The sequence below is a fragment of the Pan troglodytes genome, chromosome 4 (genome assembly GCF_028858775.2).
Source record: "Pan troglodytes isolate AG18354 chromosome 4, NHGRI_mPanTro3-v2.0_pri, whole genome shotgun sequence".
Lineage (NCBI taxonomy): Eukaryota > Metazoa > Chordata > Mammalia > Primates > Hominidae > Pan > Pan troglodytes.
In genome coordinates, this window is record NC_072402.2 from 120,075,392 (window position 1) to 120,091,093 (window position 15,702).

The 15,702-nt window shown below is 38.0% G+C and overlaps 1 protein-coding gene across 16 annotated transcripts in view; it reads left to right on the top strand.

Annotated features, from left to right (window-relative positions):
- The window catches only part of SNCAIP (synuclein alpha interacting protein), a 154,950-nt gene that overhangs the window by 15,827 nt on the left and 123,421 nt on the right, over positions 1–15,702 (top strand). For 3 of the 16 annotated variants that reach the window (XM_054684546.2, XM_054684541.2, XM_054684548.2), the window contains exon 2: positions 9,223–9,339. The exons of the other annotated variants lie outside the window; for them this stretch is intronic. The gene's annotated coding sequence lies outside the window, so the exon portion shown is untranslated. The remainder of the gene's footprint in view (positions 1–9,222; positions 9,340–15,702) is intronic. 16 annotated transcript variants of the gene reach the window in all.

Sequence of the window (15,702 nt, forward strand, 5' to 3'; positions counted from 1 at the left end):
GGATCATACTGGAAATATCAAGTTATACCCAAGAACCTTCCTTGGCTGCTTGCCAAACAGAAGTAGGCATAGGTTCTTTAGAGTAATTGATGATGTTTGCAGATGGAGGACACATTATTTCGGGCAGTCATTCTATAAATATGCTCTCGTACTGTATGGTTTGGCTCTGTGTCCCCTCCCAAATCTCATCTTGAATTGTAATCCCTACATGTCAATGGAGGGACCTGGTAGGAGGTGACTGGATCACAGGTGCAGTATCCCCCATGTTGTTCTCATAATAGTGAGGGAGTCCACACGAAATCTGGTGGTTTAAAAGTGGCAGTTGCCCCTGAGCTCTTTCTCTCTCCTGTCACCTTGTGGAGAAGGTACTTGCTTCCCCTTTGCCTTCCACCATGATTATAAGTTCCCTGAGGCCTTCCCAGTCATGTGGAACTGTGAGTCAATTAAACCTCTTCCCTTTATAAAGTACCCAGTCTCAGGTAGTTCTTACAGCAGTGTGAAAACGGACTTATATAGGTACATTTCTTTGTGTGTATGCAGTCTTTTTCTTCTAGCTAATTTCTGTCTGGTGGAGAAGAAACATTTGTATATCAGTAGTGGAGGCATGTGCCAAGTGCTATAGTCAGAAGGAGAGAGGGAACTATGATCTCCATGTGAAATGGGGAGGAAGATGGTTAGATTTTCAAAGGCATCACAGGAAAAGTCTCATGTGATTTAGAGTTAAAGGCCAAGTGGGTATTCACTAAGCAGAAAATTTAGGGGACAGTGTTGGGATTAGACAGAACTTGGGAAACTAGATATAAGTATTATGATGTGACTTCACAGTAAAATGTATAGTACAGAGTATCAGAAGATAATGTTAAAAGGATAGTTCGAGCCAAGTCTTGATCTGTTTCCCATTGCAGTAAGAGAAAGCTTATATATCTTTTTCAATGAATGTGATTAATAAATAATCTTACATAGATTATGTCACTCATTCTCAAGGTTTATACTATCACCTGTGTTGGTGACTTCCAAATTTGTATTTCTAGTCTTGGGCTAGAGATCCTCTTTGTCTTCTGGCCATCAGCATTTTGATGTTTATCAGCTCTTGCAAAGTCTGCACCCGCAAAGTAAACTCATTACCTTCCCTTCAAAATCTTGGCTCTGTCCAAATTTCCTAGTTTGGTGAATAGCCCCAGCTTTCAAAAAATTATCCATAAATACTCCCTTCTCTTGAACCCTCTCAATATTTTCCAGTATCTAAACACTCAACAATTCTTGGCTTACTTATTTGTTAAATTGTTCTGAATATTATTGTCTCCTTTCCATCCCCATTTCTAGTAGTATCTTTTTTTTGGATTGTCATTATTTTCTCTTTCAATTACTGCAGCAACATCTTAACTGAATTCTACACCTTTCTGATCAGTTCTTGCTCCGTTAACACATTGATCTTTCTCAAATTGATCACATCAGTGATTTTGCTAGTAAATTTTTCGTAAGTCCTTGCTTGCTTTAGTATAAAATCCTAAAACACTTAGCATGACATTTAAGCCCTTATGATTTGAGCCTTGCCCACTTGTCTAGCTTCATGGGACCCATGGCCAGTCCCTTACCCTTTTCTAGCCTTATTGAATAACTTGAAGATTCCTAAAATTTCCAAAGTTTGTTAGTCTTCTGGGTATTTTCCTGTTCCTGTTCCTGTTTCCATGCTTCTTACCCTGTCAACTCATTTCTCTTAACCTCTGCCGTTACTCAAGTTGGGGTAAAGTGTTTCCACAATTGTATGGTGATAAATTATTTACTCTTCTCTGTCTCAACTAGACTGCAGGCTCCTCAATGCCAGGCACCATGTTTCATTCATGTCTGCCACATTTTCAATGCTTAGCTTCATGTCTGGCACAGAATTATAGCAAAAATAATAGTGTTTACTGAGCACTTATTATATACCAGACAAGGTGCTAATTTGTTTACATACATTATTTCCTTTAAAGGAGAAGAAATCAATCTATGCTTTGGAAAGGTAATGTGGCAAAAAAAAAAAAAAAGATTTGAGTACAAGATTTCTTACAGGGAGTTCAATCAGGATTATTTCAGGAAAACAAATGAGAATTAAAAAGAGGTTAATTATTCATAATACTCCCTCTCTTGAACCTCCCGGTGTCTCCCAATATCGAAACACTAAAAAAGCCTTGCCTTATTTAGTTGTTAAATTGTTCTCAATTTATGGTCTCCTTTCTATCCCCATTTCCAGTAGGGTAGGGGAAATAGAAATCAAGTGAAGAAAATTTATGATAGTAATTCATAAAGGTATTGAATGGACAGATAGATAAATGAAAAGACAGCCCAGCATATGTTTGTTAGAACTCACTGAGGAACTTACTTTAACTTACAAATCTGAATAACTTTGGTGCAAAAAACTTATTAAGATTAGAGGAGCAGAAACAGCTTATGTGTCCAAAAGCAGATATATCATGAGAGAGTAAAATAACATGGCTTTTAAAAATAGATATTTAAAATTATAAAGGTACATACAAATTATTAAGTTAGATTCAAAAGCAGTTTTCAAGTAAATATGGAAATATGTATTTTAGAATTACTCTCATCAAAATGGAACTTCAAGTGGAGTCATCATAAGCTTAGGAGTTGTCAATGGAGACTAATGGTTAAAAGTGTGGACCCTGGGATTAGAGCACCTGATTTGAAGTCTAGCTCGGTCATTTGCTAGCTATAAGATGGGGGCAAGTTGCTTGACCTCCAAAATGGAAATGCCTTCTTTGTTTTAAGGATTAAATGAAAAAACAGAAGCATGTGCCACTGTAACAGTGTGGGATATAGCAAGCACTTGATGAAGTATGGGCTTACCTCCGTGTACAACTTCATTTCTTAACAATAGTAAGAAAGTGAGCAGTTACGGCATTTGTACTTCAACTTATATTTTCACCTGGCTTTCATGTCTTGTAGATGTGTTATAACAGAAAATTTGCCTAGTTTTATATGAAAAATACAATTTTGCATACTAAAATTTACTTAAAGGAACTTTGCGTTGTGAGGGTACAGTCTTAAGTGCCTTTGGTTTTCCCATATGATTCATGAAAAAATTTACTGAGATGAACAAATGTTAGTAGTAAGCCATCATTTAATTCAGCAGTCCCTAACCTTTTTGGCACCAGCGACTGGTCTCATGGAAGACAATTTTTCCATAGTTGGGGGAGGGGATAGTTTCAGGATGATTCAAGCGCATTACATTTATTGTACACTTTATTTCTATTATTATTACATTGTAATATATAATGAAATAATTGTACAACTCATCATAATGTAGAGTCAGTGGAAGCCCTGAGATTGTTTTCCTGCAACTAGATGGTCCCATTGGTGATGGTTGTGGAGGGGTTGATGGGAGACAGTGAGAGATCATCAGACATTAGATTCTCACAAGGAGCGCACAACCTAGATCCCTCACATGTGCAGTTTGCAATAGGGTTCATGCTCCTATGAGAATCTAATGCCACTGCTGATCTGATGGGAGGTGGCGCTTGGGAAGTAATGCCAGCAGTGGGGAACAGGTGTAAACACAGAGGAAGCTTTGCTTGCTCACTGCTGTTCACCTTCTCCTGTGCAGCCTGGTTCCTAACAGGACTCGAACTGATATCAGTCCATGGCCCAGGGATTGGGGACCCCTGATTTAATGCACACAATTTATTAAAAATATGGTCCCTAGTTAATTCCTGTGTGACGTGAAATCTCAAGTTCATTGGGTTTTAAATGTTCATTAAGCAGTCCCCTTTACTATTCACTATTTTAGCTACTTAGTCAAACACCTTAACAGAAAGGCTCCTTAAAAATACACTGTTTCCCAGAAGTTCAGAAGATATAATTAGTCTCTACATATTTTCAATGTACAAATATTGTGTCCTTATGGAGAATTACTTAAGAAATAAAAAAATACATATTCACTGATTTAATGACCGTCCTAGTTTTTTCAGGCCACTGTAACAAAATACCATAATCTGGGTAGCTTGTAAATAACAGAAAATTATTTCTCACATTTGTTAGAGGCTGGGAAGTCCAAGATCAAGGCACCAGCAGATCTCATGTCAGGTGAGGGCCCACTTTCTAGTTCGTAGCTGCTGCCTTCTTCTGTGTCCTCACATGGTGGAAGGGGCAAGCCAGACTCAGCACATTTAATGTCTCCACTTAATCCCGTATCATTCTCTGTAACTTCACTTTGCATTATTTTTTCATCATAGCACTTACCCTAACTTAACATGTCATGTTTATTTGTTTGCCTATTGTCTATCTCCCCCACCAAAATATTAGACGATACATGAAAGACTTTCTTTTTGCTTACTGATATATTCATCAAACCTAGCACAGTGCCTGGCCCATAGCAGAAATTCAGTAAATATTTGTTGAATGAGTAAGTGTACAGATACAAGCCTGCACTTAGTAAACAATCCTAAATAGGGAGTGCTGCCACATGAATGTGTTTTTTTGTAAACAGTGTTGGCTGATTAGAATGTGATACTTGTTGACTGAAAACACATAAAAAACTTGCAAGATGCAAAGATGCATCAATAGGAAAATTTTAAATCATTCTCCAACTCCAGACAATGATTTAACATTTTGGTGTGTTTTCTTTCTTTATGTATTTGATATCATAATGATGTGTCATCCTGGATATATTATTTTGTATCTTGCGTTTTCCCACTTAACAGTTGACCATCAGCATCTTTTTATATTTTTACAAAAATTTTTATAAAGACTTCCATTTACACATGGTGGAGTAAAGGTACATTTCTCCTTATCTCACTAAATAACAGAAATGAGGGGGAAAGAGAAGAAAATCCATGTGTAATGAAACAAGTCACTGGCAACAGCCCCAGAGCATATACCTTGAAGCATACCTGCCAAATCTGTAATGTTTGGATACAGGTGAAGGCGGGCATAAGATTATACTTATTTCCATGGACTTAGAGCAAAATATAATTTCCCTTGAATTAAGAGTACTGCCATAAAAGACATCTCCAGTGTTCCCTGAATTATATGACAAGACTTAGAGCTGTAGCTAAGCTGCGGGAGAAGTTGAGAGTGACTCTGCAAACATCCAAGTATCACCACTGAAAGGCAGACAGTGGCACTGGAAGGAAAACCATTCTGATGCCATTTTAATTTTCCTTTCCCTAGCCTGCTGGCTGAGGGAGCTTGGTAACAGTGAAGTGGGGAGTGGAGGGAGAGCACGCAGCAATTGTGCTTAAGGGCTTTGCTGTGAGGCACATTAGAACAAGCAATGGGAGAAGCAGGGGGCAGAAAATAAAGGCTTTCAGAAAGAGCTGGCCAGGCTTTTAGGAAAATGCATTACTTATTTCAGACTCTGAGAACACACTAAGATGCTAAATAGTATTTGGTGAACTGAAAGGGTAAATACTTTCTTCCAAAGCTATTTGGTTGAGAGACATGGCCACTATGGAGAAAATAAGCCATTAAAATCAGAAATAAGAATGAAATAGCTGAGCTTGTACAAACTTTGTGTAGTTTACAGAAAGAGGTTAGCACAAAGATAGAAGCCATAAATCAAAGATTAAGCAACGTGGCACAAAATGGCATGTGTTTCTGTAATTGTAAAATGAGCTTCCCAGCAAAAGGTGAAGCTGAGCTTTTCAAATTGCTGGAATGTCACTGCTTATTTATGGGCAAAGATAAAACTCATTTTTAGATAAATGACTAAATTGAAGTACCATAATGCGTACCATTCAAGTGCTGTTATGGTTAAAAAATGTGACTATAAAAATGTCACATTATTACGGAACCTATTTGTTGGTTAGGTATTTTCCAAGTCCCGTCTCAGTTTATTGACTTCCGCTAGGTTTTACTACCACCTGCCTTGCATAGCCAATGCACAGTAGCTATTGCAAAAGCAAGATCTAGTCCTTTGTACCTCACACAGCTCTGAAGAATCTCAGGAATTCTTTAAACCAGAGCTGATATTGTTGCTAATGCCATTAGATGAAATAAGAATGAAGGCACTTTGTTGGCGGAGACCGTATCTCATTTACAGAAAAGCAGTGGTCTCTTTCAAATTCAAGTTCATATCTAATTTGAAACTACATCTTATATTCTGATTGTTCTACCATTTCCCTTGAGTGCTTAAGCAATCATGGTATCTCTCTGCCAAATTAAGTCAAGACAGAGCTTACTATATGACTTATTAAAGAATCAGCACCAGGCTGCGAACAGCAGTAGTCCTGAGCAGGGGGTGGTTGTGTGCCTTAAAGATTATTAATTGCAATAGACTACCCATGCTAGTAAATTACCTTTTATGTGTTAACATGGTAAGGCCACAGTGGGCTGAATTGTTTGCAGATAGACGACAATAAGAAGCCAGAAATTGTGGGGAAATGGAATGTATACTGTGGTAAAGATGGGGGAGATGGAGGCTACAAGAAAGAAGAGATCAGCATGGAAGAGTGAGTTTTGTGAAGAAGAGAGAGGTGAATCAAAAGGATGAGTCAAACAACAACATGAGAGGATGGTATGGCAGGCTTCAGTTCTCCAAAGAGGTTATAAGAAGAGGAACTCAAAGAAATGAAAATGGAATGGCAAACTAATAAAAACTAGCACTTACATAGCATATACCAGGTGTGGGCACTGTTCTAAATGCTTTATTTATGTTAATTAATGTAAACAATAACCCTGTGAGGTCAGAATGATTTCACATCTCTACCATACAGATAAAGAAAAAAAAAATGAAGCAAGTTTTCAAATGACTTGCCCAAGTCACACAGCCAGCAAGAGGCCTGGCTGAGATCTGAACCCTGGGAACCTCAGATTCAAGTTCGTACTTGGAGGCTTATACCATATTGCCTCTCTCAGATGTGAGTGACAATAAAATAGATGTTTTTTCAGAGTTTAACTTTTCATTATATGAAAAAATAAGCTGGAAGTCCAGCTGACCTATGTTTAAGGTCAACTGTTGACTAATTCATACTCAAGAGAGTTACAGCAGAGAGGTGACATGCTGTGCGACTAGCACAGGTTCTTGTCAGTGGACGTCAGGTGGTAACGTTGAGGGAAGGAAAACAGGGTGGATTAGAGAAAGCATTTTAACAGCAAAGCCTAGACTGGGAACTGTGGATTTATATTAGGAGAAATTTTTTTTAAAAGACCATTCTACAATTGAAAAATATCTTATTAGAAAATGTGCTAATTTTTTGCAACTTTGCAGTAGACCTAAGCTAAATAGAATGTAAATATTTCATTGTCACCATTATACATGTAAATAAACCACTGATTTTGGATAAGTGTCCAGTAATTTGTGTATTATTCCTTCAATCTAGGCCTCTTGGGCAAAAGTTATATTGACCCTATAGGTGTGGATTTGGGGACTACAGGTTTCAGGAAATGTTATTGCATTGCCAGAGATATTACTAAATCTGTAGATTTGGCCGGGAGATATTCTAAAATGCAAGTGACAAATCACCTTTACTTTCAATAACTAACATAGTTGAAAGGGTGGGAGGAAGGCTTATAGGCAACTTAAATACACATTTTTAAGGATTTTTTTCCTCTTTCTTTTGATGACTAAAATATCTTATTTTAAAGAAAAATAAAATCTGACATTTTAGCGTTTATCTTTGGTGGAAATTGTTGTTAGGAGGAAAAACAGTTTTGTAGAGAAGTTTGACATGAACAATTGCCAAGGACTCGAAAGATAGGCTTTTTGTGTGTGTGACATATCTAAGGATTTGTCTTGACAGTGTCAAAATAACAGTTCAATTCTGTTAACCACTTGATTCACAAATAAGTCAAAACAATCATTGGGCTAAATTAAACTGCTTTTATTTTTTCTCAACTTTCTTAATCAAAAGTATATGTTTGTAGTTGTACAGCAAGCAGATACACCAGCTCTTTTGAAAAGTGAAAGGTGTTCCAGTTATGACAGTAAAGGGAGCCTGACTGCCATAACTTTTAAAGCACACCAAAGTTTGGCAGAGGGTTTCTCTGCACTTTAACTGTTGTACATCAGGTTCTCCAGGAAACAGAATCTGTGCAGGAAGCTTAGTAGGGACTGCTGTTGGATTCAACACCTGTGGAAGGAAGGGAAGGAGTCAGAGCGGGCAAAAGAAGTTGAGCTCTGACATAGTCTCACTTAAAGCCTCAGCCAACCCATGGAGAGCTCTGAAGCTAGGAGGGCTCTTCGGCATTGTACTGAGTTGGAGCAAGGGCACCTGGCCTGTATAACTCCATGCCATCCAGTTATTGAATGAATACAGGCTGCCCCAGGAAGGTGGCTCTTTCTAGCCCAGGGCAATTCCTATAGAAAGCTGAAAGCCAAGGGCCATCAGGCAACATCTTTCCCAGGAGCTGGGCAAATATGTCCTTAAGTCCTGAAAAAGAACCTGGCGATTCATGACAATGCCCTTTCTAGTAGCTGACTGAAATATTTTGAAATTTTAAGACAGAAAAGGAAATAATCAAGAATAATATCTGCATTTTATTATTAAGACTTAACTTATATAGTGTTATCACAGAGGGAGGCCTTCTTCTACAGACAAAATAAGACCAAAAGAAATTATTTAAATAAGCCTATTTTGCATAGAAGTAATATATTTAGCCAATACTGGTTATCAAGAGAGAGAGAGAGAGAAAGAGAGAGAGAGAGTGTAATAGATACACAGAATGAGACACTTTCAGTCTTATGTACTGTATTACGACCATAAAATATTTCTGTCATTTAATGTTTGTGGCTCTCTTGTATGGAAGGTACTATTGTCCAATTCTGCTAATAAATAGAATCAGAGGGGCTAGGGGACTTGTCCAAGATCATACAGCTGGTTACTGGTGTAGTCATGACTCTAACCTACATCTGCCCATATTAAAGCTCTTCTTCTTGTTCCTGTCCTTCATTGTTCTAGTCCCTGGACCATAGAGGTTTTCTATTTCGGTAGATAACTTTTTGTCCTCCCAGACCTCAGAAATTTGTCCTTTAAGCTAAGTGTTTATCTCCTTTGGCCCTTGTCACAGCCTTGGCTGGTAAAAAGGCAAGGTGTTTTCTTTTCATTGTTGTTATTTCTGAGACAGGGTCTTGCTCTGTCACCCAGACTGGAGTGCAATGGTGCAATTATGGCTCTCTACAGCCTCAAACTTCTAGACTTCAGTGATCCTTCCACCTCAGCCTCCCAAGCAACTAGGACCCCAGGTGCATGCCACAACCCCAGATGATTTTTTTTGTATTTTTTGCAGAGACAGGGTTTCACCATGTTGCCCAGGCTGGTCTCGAACTCCTGGACTCAAGCAGTCTGTCCATCTCAGCCTCCCAAAGTGCTGGGATTACAGGTGTGAGCCACCACACTGGCCAAGGCAAGTATTTTTATCTGCACTTTAGCGGGAATGTAGTGCTGATGACAGTGGCCTAGCATCTTATGAAAACAGGACTATTCCAGGATGGTTTCTGCCCTGTACTTCTGCCCCCATTTAGTAGATGAATTAACAGGTAAAAGAAATGATGCAAAATGTGGCAGGAGTCAGAGGTGAACTTGGGTCTACTGATTCCAAATCCCATGCTTGATTCCCCCTCCAATGGGATTAACATGGGAAAAGGGAAAATATGGATATATTGTAGGTATACTGCACATATATTGTGGGTGCAGAACAATGTCAACCTTTCAATGATCCTATGTAATAATCATTTTATTTATGATGAGGAGATTGTGGAACCAGTAGAAAGAAATGATTTGAGTGGCCATTAGGAAAAATGTAAGCATATACACTTCTAAGAATGTGACTTAAACAAACTTTGAAATGATTTTAAACTTCCTTTAAATGAGAATAACTTCCAAGGCCTTCTTGATTAGAATGCCTGAATGATGTGTCTCTTTTACCGAGAGAAATAGTTACCTGATTCCCCACAGTTGAATCACATGACAAGTGATGCAACTTCATTGCTCTGAGACAATCTGTTTCCTCTGTTTTTTAGGATTTTGTTTGTTTGTTTGTTTGTTTGTTTTTGAGGTGGAGTCTCGCCCTGTCACCCAGGCTGGAGTGCAGTGGTGCAATCTCAGCTCACTGCAACCTCTGCCTCCTGGGTTCAAGTGATTTTCCTGCCTCAGCCTCCCAAGAAGCTGGGACTGCAGGCATGCCGCCACCATGCCCTGCTAATTTTTGCATTTTAGTAGAGGCAGGGCTTTGCCATGTTGGCCAGGCTGGTCTCAAACTCCTGACCTCAGGCGATGCGCCCACCACGGCCTTCCAAAGTGCTAAGATTACCAGCATGAGCCCCTGCGCCCTGCCTCCTCTGGTTTATTTTTGACAGCACAACTGAAATAGAAAAGGTTCTCTTGTTACCTGGTTTATTTTAATAGGGTACTGCTTGTGTCAGAAAATTCGAGAGGACTTTAAGACATTTATCAGATATTTATATAATATTTCATCTTCCATAATATAAAAAGGAAAAAGGAGAGTCATTGTAATATTTTGAGTCACATATATTCTTTGATACATTGAAGTAAATGACAATCTCAACCGGAATTATTTTAAGTCTTTTCTCAAGCAACTATTACTTTATTTATGTCTTCAGTTTCAGCTCAAATCTTACTTTAATGGAAGATTTCACCAACGGTTAAATAGAACGGATACTTCTGCATGATTAATGCAGTGTCCCCTATATATTGTATAACTCTGAATTATAAATTATTTAGCATTTTAGTACTAAAAACAGATGATATGTTTGCCTTTTGAAATGCAGATAGAGGGATGTAGATACATGTAGATAAAGGATTTTAATCCATCATGAACACTTTACACTTGCATGTGTGTTCATTAACAACCACAAGTCAGTCAGCTTAAAAATTCATGCTCACAATTTGTCAGTATTAATCTAAAGGTCCCTAAATTGGATTATCACTGTTAGTGCTACAGTAAAAACCAACTAATAATTTAATAATTTATTACTTTTTTATTGTCCTGGGTATTAAAATGGTCACAGAACTACAATTATACCATTTCGTATGCACACATATATGAAGTTATGCTGATATTGACAATTTATAAAGGTTGTGAATGAAATCCAAATTAAGGATGCCTTTAAGTTCTCTTTTATTGACTATATGAAATCAAAACTTAAATATGATTATAATATCTAGAGAATTCACATATAATGTACAATGATTATTAAACTTTCAAGTTTCATTGTTTTGGAAGAAGTTTTGTGTCATTCATGTCTGTTTGCCCAAATCTTTAAAAGAATGCTCATTTCCTAAAATTCTTTGTGGTCTAAACATGACAGTTGAGTATGTAGAGGGAGTATAGGGCTGTAATTAATATATTAAGTCCTCTAAATAGAATGGTGACATTTGACCAAGAGAATGAGGCTATTAGTACAAGGAGCTCTCCTAGTAGATTAATAATGGGGGGTAGGGCAAGATTCACATGCACCTCTGCTTCTAGGCCAGGGATTCCAAAGTTATGTGTACAAAGGCAGGAAGGAGGGGCACTTGAGTATTATACAGTGGGGAGTAGTGGGTACTGACAAATTGAATGGTGTAGGTCTGGAGAAAGTTGAGTTTGTGATCATTTGGGAATGCAATGCCAGTTTCTCCACAGCTTCTGACTTTCAAGATAAGATAAAAATATGGATGTTTTGGTGAAATTTTCTGATTTTTAGGACACTGAGTGGACCATATCAATCCCTTATGTGGGCTGCATGTAGCCTGTAAACTTCCGGTGTTCACATTCCCATCTAAGTCAAAGAGAGACCGAAGTCTTGGGTTGTCTTCCATTTTACACACATGGAATGCCAATCAATTTTGAGTAGGCAACTAATTATCTTAACAGAATCTTCAAAATAGAATCAAAACCAGCTCTGGATACATTTAAGTTTTCTTCTACAAGTGTCAAAAATATAGTAACCCTCCAGTTTTTTGGTTTAAGCCATGTGTATGTACTTTTTAGCCAAAGGGGGAGAGGCAGTTGGAATTCTGTTTCATTTGGCATATTGTCTTTTATTATTGATTGGTCCAAAATTGGACACCACCTTCCTTATTCACACTTACCTATCTCAGTAGGAGATTTCCAGTCTTGATTCAAATCTTTGTGGTCAGTTTTTATCTGATCATTTGTCTGTCTGATATTCTTGATATGCTTTTATAACATTCTTAACAGAAAATGTAAGTGCTATTTATGGAATGCAAGCTGCTCGGCTATGAAGGGTCTCTTGTGATTTCTCAAGTTGTTTTCATGTTTGGCTAATACTGGCTGCTAGAACAGAAGTCTGGGAACTAACGTGGAATATTAAGTGACTGAATACAAGTTTCCTTCCCTTCCAAGTCTGTCTTCAGGGGCATAGAGAAAAGATGAATGAGAATGGAAAATAGAGGAGTGTAACTGAGCAGGGGGTTAATTATATTAATTTCAGGCTCAACTCAGCTTGAAAACAATATAATCTATAAAAAATGGAATTTCAACAAGAAGCCAAACTCCTATTACCTTTTTCTTTTTAAGACCACAATATGTTATAGTCATCAGGCACTCATAAATTGCCGTTACAAGCTGTTTAGAATAAGACACTATACAAAACCTACTTAGAATTGGAAACTCTAGGGAGACTTTTTTTTCCCTGTTGCACCTGAAGTATTTTTTCCATGTGTTGAGTTTCCTTTTGTTTGTTCATTGGAGAACATGGGAATTCTGCTGTGCTTCTTTTACATGTGATGGATGAGGAGGGTCAAGATGCAATTGAATTATTTTAAATACTGAGGAGCCAAATGTAAATAGTACTATGTAGTACTGTCCCCTCATTGTATATGTGAACACAGAGAGCCATCATGTTTTCCCCTTCATTTATGCTAAGTTGCCTGGTAAGAATTATTAAGTGGTAGTTGGGAATGGGAATAAGTAGAAGAGAGTGAAAAAATAGTCCAATTTCTTCCAATACAAACTTCTCTGTTCCTTCACCAGGAAAGCTTCAGTACCTGTTTCATTAACAATAGTAAGAATCTCTAGGTAAAAAACCATTGAGTAGTGTCAATACCTTGAAGCAAACGAATATTTTTCAAAATATTTACAGCGGCCATGAAAATAACTTAGAACATCGAACTGACGTAATCAGCATTGACATTGTGTACTATCCTATTTCTCATTACTTTGTCCTATGTGCATAAGTAATCATTTCAATGACCCTTTTGTTAAAATATGTGAACATTTATACTCAATTATTCAAAAGCACATAATCCTATGTCAATTCCTTGGAAATTTTAGAGTAAATTTTACTACTTCATCACCTGTATCTAGATAAATTTATTAGGCACTTGCCGATGGTCAGTAATACCTGTTTATTAAGTTGATTTTCAGACTACTTTCATGAGAGATTTCATAAATTAGCATTAGTACCTTAACATTTAAGCTTAAACAGGGGTTAGGCATTCATAAATTGAATCAAGTGACCATGGACTAAGAGGGAAGGAAAATGTTTTTTAATGCATTTCTGGCCCACCACCCTTCCCCTTCTATTCAACCCCAAGAGCCTACTTTGCCGTGAGGAAGGACATATTTAAAGTTAGAATCTCTAGTGCCAGAAATTTCTACTTTATGTCTTGGCTAACCAGCAAGGATAATCAGCACCTTGTCTTTCTTAAAATTGACAGGGCACGTTTTTAAAGTGTTGAAAGAGAAGTATACAGAGCTTACAGGTTGAACAGTCTCAATTCCCTGGCCTCAGCAAAGATTTTGAAACTTAAGTTGTTTTCAGATGTCAGGGTAAAGCCCTGTGGTCAGTTAAATGAATCAGCTACTTTAGTCATTGGTATTTTCTAACAAATACATAAAAATCGGAAGTGCACACTCTGAAATATAAAAATCAACATTATTCATGTCAATATTCATTTTCTATAGTTTTGTGTTACATTCACCAAAGGGAACAATATATTTCCCAGTTTGGTAAGCCTTTCATCTGTTTTAGCATATTAAAAAGGCAAACCCACTTAAAGATTCAGGTTTAATCCTTTGAAAATTAACCCAATCCCAGGCTTTAAATGAACTTTGCCTAAATTCAGACAAGTACAGAGAACCTCCAGTTTATTTTGCCCTTTTATTTGGAAAACAGTATGATTTTCCATGCCGCCCTTCACTGGCCCCTTCAGTGCCTCCTCAAAAGAGCAGTAGAGCCTTCATCTCTTGGGGATCTGTAGGAAACGCCGTTGTTTTCAGCAGGCTCCAACCATGTAAAATCCACCCCTAGTACCCTGCAAATGTTGGATAGGAGGAGATTCTTGGGATGTGGTGGGAGCAGCTAGTACTTAAAAAACAATACTCCATCCCGAATTTAGATGCTTCCAAAATCCTTTGTCTCTCACAAATCCACTTCTTGATTATGTCATGGAATCTGAATGAAGTTAAAGGAATATAAAATAAAGGCAGTTTCTGCAGCAAATTTATATAAAATATGCTTGCTTCCTTCAAGCCACATCCCTCTCTAAGAGGGTGGAACTAACACTTCTGTGAATGATGACACACAAGGATTTTTTCGATTTTAGCTGTTTGCCCATCAGCTGCCCATTCTCTCACTGATCAGACTATTGGTTGCTAAGCATCAGCATTATTACACCCAAAACTGCAATTTTTTGGTTTCTCCCTTCTTCCTCTTCTACTCTTCTCCTCAATGGCCTGTTCACTGTTGTCTTGTCACCCGAGTACTTAGGTCAAAGCATAGAAACTGGAGGACTGAGCTGAGCAGTTTGGGGAATGGAAGAGTGGAACCAGCAACTACGTTTATCCCATGGAGTCACTGCTCCCAGGGCACAGGTCCTCAGGGAATGTCCACAGGAATTACCACTGCAGGCTTCCTGGGGCCTCCTGCAAGCAGAGATCTGGCATCTCCACCATGATTCACATCACTGGATGTGGATTTGTAAACTAAAGAAAACACAGACCATTTCCATCCACATGCCACTTAATAGCTGTCAGCCATGGTTGACTCCTATGATGAAGTGAGGGTGTTTTCAGACATTGTCTCATTTAGCCCTCAAGGAAGTTCTAGGGAACTTTTAATGACCATTATCCCCAATTTACAGATGAAGAAACAGGCTTATAGGGAGGGTAAGGAACTTGCCTATGGTTATTCTTCAGGTAACTGGTGGTTAAAGGCCCGAGTCTGGCTCCAAAGCCCATGTCCTAAACACAGCCCTGTGTCCCCTGCACCAGCTCTCTGCCTCACTCACCAGTATGTATGATGCATTCCATAACCTTAACCTTAGCTTCCTTTTTTGTCACTCGTTTTCATGGTGACAGTGGGATAAGAAGGCATTGCTATTTTTCCAGTGGCAGAATGTTTAGGATATGTTATTCTTATCTTATGCATGGTTTGTAAAAGATATCTGCAATTGATATATGAAATGCTATCTTCATATTTGCCTTACATAAGAAACAAAATAGAATGTCTTTTTCTTCCTTTCCTCTTAAATAAGTGATTACACTTGTTTCGGAAGAAATGCCAGGGTAGATGGCACCTTAAAATAGTTTTGGCAAATATGTTCATGAGTTAAAGTCATAGAAGTCCTCATACCAACCAGATTTTCCAATGGCACAAGTACAAACTGAACATCTGAATGCTGAAACCAACTTAGGAATTTAGTTCTCAAACTAAATCAACTACCTCTTTTCTGCTTACTTCTTAGTTGTGGATAGCTAAATATTTGCTCGTGGAGCTGAACTGTTGCCCATTAAGTCGTT